Source organism: Pseudonaja textilis, unplaced genomic scaffold (assembly GCF_049901715.1).
Source record: "Pseudonaja textilis isolate UNSWEBS1 unplaced genomic scaffold, rPseTex1.2 PTEXSCF70, whole genome shotgun sequence".
Lineage (NCBI taxonomy): Eukaryota > Metazoa > Chordata > Lepidosauria > Squamata > Elapidae > Pseudonaja > Pseudonaja textilis.
The window spans coordinates 47,793-55,704 of NW_028262968.1; the positions used below are offsets into that span (position 1 = coordinate 47,793).

Here is a 7,912-nt window from a genome sequence, read left to right on the forward strand (position 1 = left end):
GCCCCAACCGGCATTTTTAAAGATCCCAGAATGAGGGGTGGCATGTTTGAAAACATGCTGCATATTGTAGAATTTAGTTATGTTTAAGGGATGCTTTCTTGTTGGCAAAAAGGGCAAGCTTTTAAATCTGCCAAAAGGTTCAGCAAAAAATGGGACCTGCAATCACCTCAAGAACCCATTTGGTGGTGTGAGGGTTAAGGGCTTTAGAGCAGGAAGAGGCAAAGTACGAAATTCAGATGGAGAAACCGCAATAAATATTGATTCTGAGCATTAAAAAAAAAAGATAAGGAAAGGAATCTCTACCTATACAAATCCGAGCTGCGCGGGGGGTGGGGGGGAACCTAAACAATTCAAAACGCAAATAAAATGGTTCAGAAATCTCCACTCAACGCCACACAACCGCCCAAACCAAAAGCCTGAAAATAACTGAAGAAAATCTCGAGGGCGAAAAGCTCTCCACCCCAAATATATCTCCATTCTCTCCTGTGATTGGCTGGCTAAGAGTGGCCTGATTACACTTGTCTCTGATTGAGCGTCAGCCCTGTCACTCATGGAAGACCAGGCCCCTCATCCTCCCACCTCAAAAAACGGTCGTGAAAATGACGAAGCATAAAACTCAAAATGGTTGCTATATTCAGTGGCCTATTGAGGGTATGATGGACTCTGTAATACTTGCAGTATCTTTTTTGTAGTACTGTTGCACTGGCTAACTAGCATGGGTTTTCTTGCATTTTAAATTCGACTTTTTAAAAATGTATTGCTAATAATTCACCATAAGCCTCAACTTTCAAGAAAAGCCTCCCTTTTAGAAAGGAGTGGCAGGAAAGCTGCTGCAGATAGAAAAGTTTTGTTTTCTAAGTGTACAAATTCAAGGGGGGCGGGAAATGTATCTTACCCATTGCCATTCTGACATTTTTTTCTGTTGCAAATACTTCTTTTACTTTCGTTTAGAATACAGTGCTTTTTTCAATCCTAAATGTTTTTATTGGATGTTTTAATTCTTTTGTGTGACTGGACATTGCTTTTCCTTTCCCAATAAAAATGGTCTTTTGTATTTTTCATTATGCAAATTATACAGATACAAAGAGCAATTGAATAAAAACAATAAAATTATTCTTAAAAGAGATTTTCTGCTATCTATATGACTTATATCATTATATTACAATTGATTGACAGTCATATTGTTTAAAACCTTTGCAAAATCTTATTTGCTGCCTGGGCTTTTTTTGCTCAAAAAGAGCTGGAACAATCAGGAGGTGCTGAGATTTGGGGACCACCAGAAGCATATAAACTACCCAGATGCTGCTGGATGTTTATTTATTAAATTTATATTAACAGAGAGAGCATTTACGCTTCCAGTCTGAAGCCCCATGATACCTAGAAATGCAGTTCCCAATGGCTTCAGGAAATTTTGGACAAGAAATGTTGGAGGAAAGGTTTTGCACTAGTAATGGGGACAGAAAGATCACTGACCTGCTTTGGCTCCTTTTGATGTAATTGATAATACAATGGGGTTTTAATTGGGAAAGGGCTCAAATTTACAATTATTTTTGGAAGCTCAGTAGATAACCCCCCCCCCTCCCAAATTTAATACATTCTATTTGGCTTCTTTCTTGCTTGCAGAAACAAATCTTTCTATCACGTAAGTAAATTTCACGCTAATGCAATGACTGCCTCATAACATTCAAGTATATAATCTAATGAATGAACGAAGGTCACTCCCTTAATTCCATGTCAGGTGGTCTGATTCTTTTTTCTTCTTTTTTCCCCTTTAACAGAAGCACTCAAGCTAACGAGAAGAGGCATAGTCAGTTATGTAAGGAGGGAACATAGCCAATTCTTTGTTGACCTGTAGCTGAGAAAGGCAAAGCTATTAATTGATGGAAATAGTTTCTATCATCACCTTTGACTCAAATCTGGATATTCAGCATGTGAGGATGACAGTTCTTTTATTAGACATCATAGGTGTGATTTTTGAATCCTTGCCTGTGTGTAACATACAGTCTTAATGTTGTGTTGAAAGGAGATGGTGGAACATCTGATGAAACCCTCAAAATTTAGAGGAAAAAACTTGGGAAAAGATGCAGGCAGCTCCTTCTCTTTGTGGCAGTGATGGTGGAAGTGTGTTACTTTTGCTTGTCCCAGAGATCTACAAGCTGATCTTAATTCAATTACGAGTGCCTTTTGTATAGTCCTTTCAAGATCATTGGGATCACTGGCTAATCACTTCCGTTGTCCTGCATTAACTTGAGATAGTGACTTTTTCATTTCCGAACTAAAAGCAGAGTATTATCCTCTAAATTACTTTTCCTGGACAAGTCTCTGTAGAGACATCTCTGTGCACACGACTGATATATCCCAACACAATATTTGTCCTTAAAAACAAATTTCGTAGACATTTTAGCAATAGGACCAAAACCTTCCTGTCTCTTTTTGCAGTGATGTGGAAAGTTACGTTAATCTTCCAGATATAGAAAACTTCTCTAGTAAGATATAGATAAATAGATAGATAGATAGATAGATAGATAGATAGATAGATAGATAGATAGATAGATAGATAGATTTTATTACTATTTCTTATTATTTCTTTCTAGCATTTCTATTCAGAATGTCAGGAAAACTATAACCAAAGAGGCCTGGAGGCCTGGGGGAAAAATGACAGCAAAAACACTTCTCAAAATGGGCTAAAAAGTAGTCTAGAAAAAAAACAGCAGCAGTAGAATCCTTGACAAGATTCAGCAGCTCCTTTTAAAGAAATAATCTAGAAACCTTGCCAGCTAGGACCATCATTGCCTTCTTTTTCTGGCTGGGAGGCTGGAAAATGATTGTCAGAGTTTCAGAATCTGGCATACAAACCGTTTCAAACCATTGACTGGACTAGCACAACAAATGGACCAGCAGAGATTGTACTGGCATTTGGCAACCCAGTGTTCAGAAATACTAGATCAGGGAGCCTGATCAATCCTCTTCTTCGGATAGGCAAGAATATCCTGCACTAAATGTCCATTCAGTGCTATTGACAAATGGCAGATCCTGAAGCTTGCTACCAAATAATGTGGAAAACAAAGCATTTAGATGCCACCTGAGATTCTTAGGTTCTCCGTTTTTAGCTTGCAACCCTTCATATTCAAAACTGGGATCTGGGGTGCACACCCAGCACCTGTCCTCAGCTAGATCAAAGGTCATGTCATAATATAAAATGTCATGAAACATTTCCCGTGCTGTCATTGGACTGTGCCATATATACTGTCACTCAAGAGGGGCCATCTCTGAGTGCAGGCCAGCTTCTGAAGGGAAGGCACCTGTCCTTGCAAAGGCCCCGAGGGATCCTGGTAAGGATACAGCTTCTTGAAGGGATGATTCAGTGGGACACACACATTCTCTTAATAAATACCTAAAATGGAGTTTAATGACAGGAGTTTCTATATAACTATATTTTGTTTTCTCATAAAACAAAACAAAAACTTAACATTCAGCATTAAAAAAAAATGGTGTACGTATAAAGAGAAAAAAAATGATCCAAATACCAAATATAACATTTAGCATATAGAATCCACCCGGGCTGGATGCTGAAAATGTGTGTGTGTGTGTGTGTGTGTGTGTGTGTGTGTACACAGACACACTAATCTTTAAAGTCCACAGTTTCCAATCTCCTGTAAAGCTATCTAGTCCATTATCTCTGATATCAATGCAGTTCATTTTACCCTCTCTGCTATTTTATTCAATTTTAAAATTAATTCTTCAAGTCAGCAAGTACAATCCTCGCAACCCTCACCATATAAAGGAATAGCATCCCAAATTGTTTTTCAGTTGGAAAACAGCAGAGATACAAGTCCATCCTTCCTTGCCCAGCAGGTCTTCTCCTAAACCATGGGGTCCTTTGCCTTCTTGGCAGGGAGGTGGGGGGGAAGTGGGAATCTCACTTCTAAATAAACCACTGAGATAACCACAATCCCCACCCTGTATTTTCTAATAATGCTCCTGTGGGCCATAAAAGCATTAATGGAAATAAAGGAAACTGAGACTGGAACTCTGCTTTGCAGCTCACCAAATCTTTATTATATTTTTGCTTTCCGTATTTGGTTTTTTACATTCCAGATTGTGTGGCAGACACCTTGGTGGGTGTCTGGAAAACTGGCTGCTAATCCCCATCTTCAAAGTAGCTAAATTGTAGGAGGAATGTAGAACGCTAAAGAGACCCCTGTTCTGATGAACTTTTAGGGGAAGAAAAACTGGCAACAGGAACTGTTGAGCTTTTTTATATGAAGCCCCTCATTATATTTGCAAATTTTACTGGTACAGTTGTGATCTCATATGACTTCACAGACAAGGTACTACCTAAATTCTGAGAAAGCAACCTGTTGAACTACCTTTACAGTTACATTTGGGAAGAAAGTGAGAATGTTTTCCACACAGCCAAAGCTTTACCTCTAGAAATTGTTTCGGACTGTTTGTGTGTTGTGATCTGAAGGAGAAAAAGGTTATTTGGACCTACAGCCTCTTCACAAGGAATATTCACGGCCAATTATATAAATAATTAAAAATAGTTAAGAGATCCATGTTAGTGTCGCCTACATGGTAGATTTATATTAAAACAATTTTAGTGTTAATAGTTATTCTTTCAATGTGTTAATACTTGTAAGCCACCTAGAGCTGCCTCTAGAGGAGATGGGTGGGATGTAAGTTAAAAAAACAAATATTGATGTTTTAATTCTGTAGGGTTTAGATATGCTTTTGTTGCAATTGGAAATGTAGGTTGTAGTTTCTTTTCATCAATCTGTTGAAAATCACTTGGGGAAAGGTGGAAGGTGGCCCTTTCCTGCATCATTCCCAGAGTTTGGAAGGCATTCATGAAGCCATTGCCTTCGGCTACCACTCTTTCTTTATACACTACATTTAACACTTATTTTTAGCCTGGTCTTTAGAGGTTTTATGGTTTTATTGTTTGGATTTTAATTTACCAATCACATTTTTTATTATTGTGATTATTCCCCTAGTTCCTTTAGAGAAGGAACATTATTTATTTGCATATCTTTTTATGCTACTTGAAATTACAAATTGACCTGGCTGTTAAACGCCTGTTCTGAAGGATCATTCAGAACTGGAAGATGAATACATTTAAAATGTTATACGCTATTCTGGGTACTGTCTCCCAAAATCTGTATTTGATTTTCCAAAAGAAATGTCAATACTATTCTGCTTTCTCACCTACTATTTTATCTTCTAGCCACCAGTCACCATTAAAGAGTGATGGAAGGTAGTTTCAAACGAAGAATGAGAAACGCTATGAAGCATTTCCAAGAAGAGGTGGGGGAAAGCTTTTGTTCTTGGGCTTCACCCAAATATCAGGGGTAGTATACAAATGGGGGAGGGAGAGAAGAAGAAGAAGAAGAAGAAGAAGAAGAAGAAGAAGAAGAAGAAGAAGAAGAAGAAGAAGAAGAAGAAGAAGAAGAAGAAGAAGAAGAAGAAGAAGAAGAAGAAGAAGAAGAAGAAGAAGAAGAAGAAGAAGAAGAAGAAGAAATTATTGACAGATTCATTGTGGTTTGTGTTTATCCTCAGTTGCCATTATAATTGGTTCTGTGCTTTATTTTTGAAATACATTTTTAGCTTATATTAGCTGCCCAAGAAGTCCATTTTGTTGTCATGATACTCAAAATGGGGATACCAGGAATTATCATCTAACTTTAGGCATAAAGCTGGCTGGATAACCTTGGGCCACTCACTTTCAGCCCTGGGAAGGACAGAATGCCAAACCACTTCTGAAAAAGAAAAAAAAAGGCAAGGATTTGTTCAGGCAGAATCAAACACAAATGAATGGAAGGAAAAATAAGAGAGAGACCCAGAATCTATATTGCTACTTTGTTGATTGTGGGATAAAAAGACTTGAATGGAAAATGATAATTTAAGGAGTAAATCAATTTATTGACATGACTAAAATACCACAAAACAGTAGGTTGTTTAATGCTCCAACTCACCAGGCCTGTAATATATAGAGATGAGAGGGAAAAGCAGCAGAGATAGCAGCTTCAGAGTCTGAATTAAATGCTGTTAACAGACAGAATATACAAATAAAATTTCTTTTATTTATTGGTGTGTACTTCCAGGGAGGTGTCTAAAGTTTAGGTGGCAGAGATTTCAGCTGGCATCTAAGATTGAGGACAGAGAAACAATGGCTAATATCAACCCCCTCCTTCCCAAACAAATCGTTATTAGACACACCAATTGCTAACAGCAAGTTTATCTTTTTAAAATAGTGTGTTTTGTTAATGTTGCAGGAAGAACTATCAAGAATTCCCAAAGCAACAACTTCAGTGGCTGAAAGGAGATGGGTTGAGGTATATAATTGTAGTTGGTAAACTAAACATTAACAATGAAAATAAATACTCCTCTAGATTGGGTTATCTTTACAGGTAGTTTTCAACTTACGACCACGATTGTTGGGCTCAAGTGAGAATTTGTTAAGTGAATTTTGCCCCATTTTACGATCTTTCTTGCCACCGTTGTTAAGTGAATTGGTGCAGCTGTTAAGTTAATAACATGGTTGTTAAGTGAATCCGTCTTCCACATTGACTCTCCTTGTCAGAAGGTCGCAAAAGGGGACCACATGACCCTGGGACTCAGTAATTGTCATAAATATGAATCAGTTGCCAAGCACTTGAATGTTGATCACATGGGAATACAGCATTGGTCATAAGTATGAAAAACAGTCATAAATCATTTTTCTCAGTGAAGTAACTTCGTACGGTCACTAAATGAACTGTTGTAAGTTAACATGACCTGTATTTCCTTATAAATTAAATCAGAGTCTACGCTTAAGGTGCCAGAATGGAAAGTACAGTTAAAAAAAATACGTGGTCCCCTTCCCCAATGTTTTTGTCACCGTTGCTCCTTGCTAAGGCACCTACCAGTTTGAGCCTCCTCATATAATGTTCTCATTTATGAAAGAAGTTTAACTTACAGAGTTCACTGAGTTAACTTGATCTCAATTCTGGCTGGTGCCCCTTTAGTACCTGTTGGGAAAGTGACAGAGAAAGTAAATCTGATGGGATAGCTCTGATACGCCGGTTCCTAAGCCTGTAGAACCACAAAGGCGTCAAAAACAATAAGGAAGCGTTGAACAGCGGCAGAGTCAACTTACAAAGCCTGAACCTTTCATTACGCTTAAACCAGCACATTTTAGTCAACCGTAAGACTTGAATTGCTTTCCAGCTCTATACATCACACCACTGCCAGTTTTCCAGGCACCTGGAAGATACCCTCCCACCTGTGCTCCCTGAGGAAGAGCGCGATTTACATTTCACCAAATGTTGCCACCAGGTAAACAACCTGGGGAACCTATAGAGTGCCAAGAAATGCACAAAAGGGTTTCCTATGGGACTGGCTGGTTTTTAGAAAGGAAAGGTGTCCCATTTCTGGTGGGAAAAATCTCTTAGGGAGATCAATATTTCGTATATTATTATTAACATGCTCTGATGCTAAGGAGTTCTATTCCCACTCCCCACCTGAAAGGACATCTGTTCCAAATGCAAAGCACAAGCAGAGGGGAGGAGTTTCAGTTTCACAGCACAGAGCAGCTTTAGTACAGAACAGTTGAGCTAAGCCACGCCCAGGCTCCTTGCTGTCCTTGTTCATACCAAATACTGTTTCCGTTTCCAAACCGCTCTCAGTTCTCTCACACTCTGACAGGATGCTAGTCAGGTGAATACCAATATGGATGCTGGTAGGCAGAGCCACACTTTCCCTCCCTTATTTTCCTCCCCCTCAAAATTAAGCCCGATCCCATGGTTTTGTAGCGAAGAACGGGTAAAGAGCTAGTATCAGAATAAATCTTCTTTTATTCAGTGATGTGTATTTCCAGGCAAGTGTGCAGAGTTTAGATACCAGCTGTATTAATTGGTACCTAAGATTGAAG

At 38.6% G+C, this 7,912-nt stretch overlaps 1 long non-coding RNA gene across 1 annotated transcript; it reads right to left on the reverse strand.

Annotated features, from left to right (window-relative positions):
- Positions 1-5,895: 5,895 nt before the first annotated feature.
- Positions 5,896-7,212, reverse strand: LOC148123602 (uncharacterized). The gene is made up of 2 exons (XR_015740645.1): positions 6,959-7,212; positions 5,896-6,146 (listed from the first exon to the last, which is right to left on the reverse strand). It is a non-coding gene; the product is annotated as an uncharacterized LOC148123602 (long non-coding RNA).
- Between the last annotated feature and the right edge of the window lie 700 nt (positions 7,213-7,912).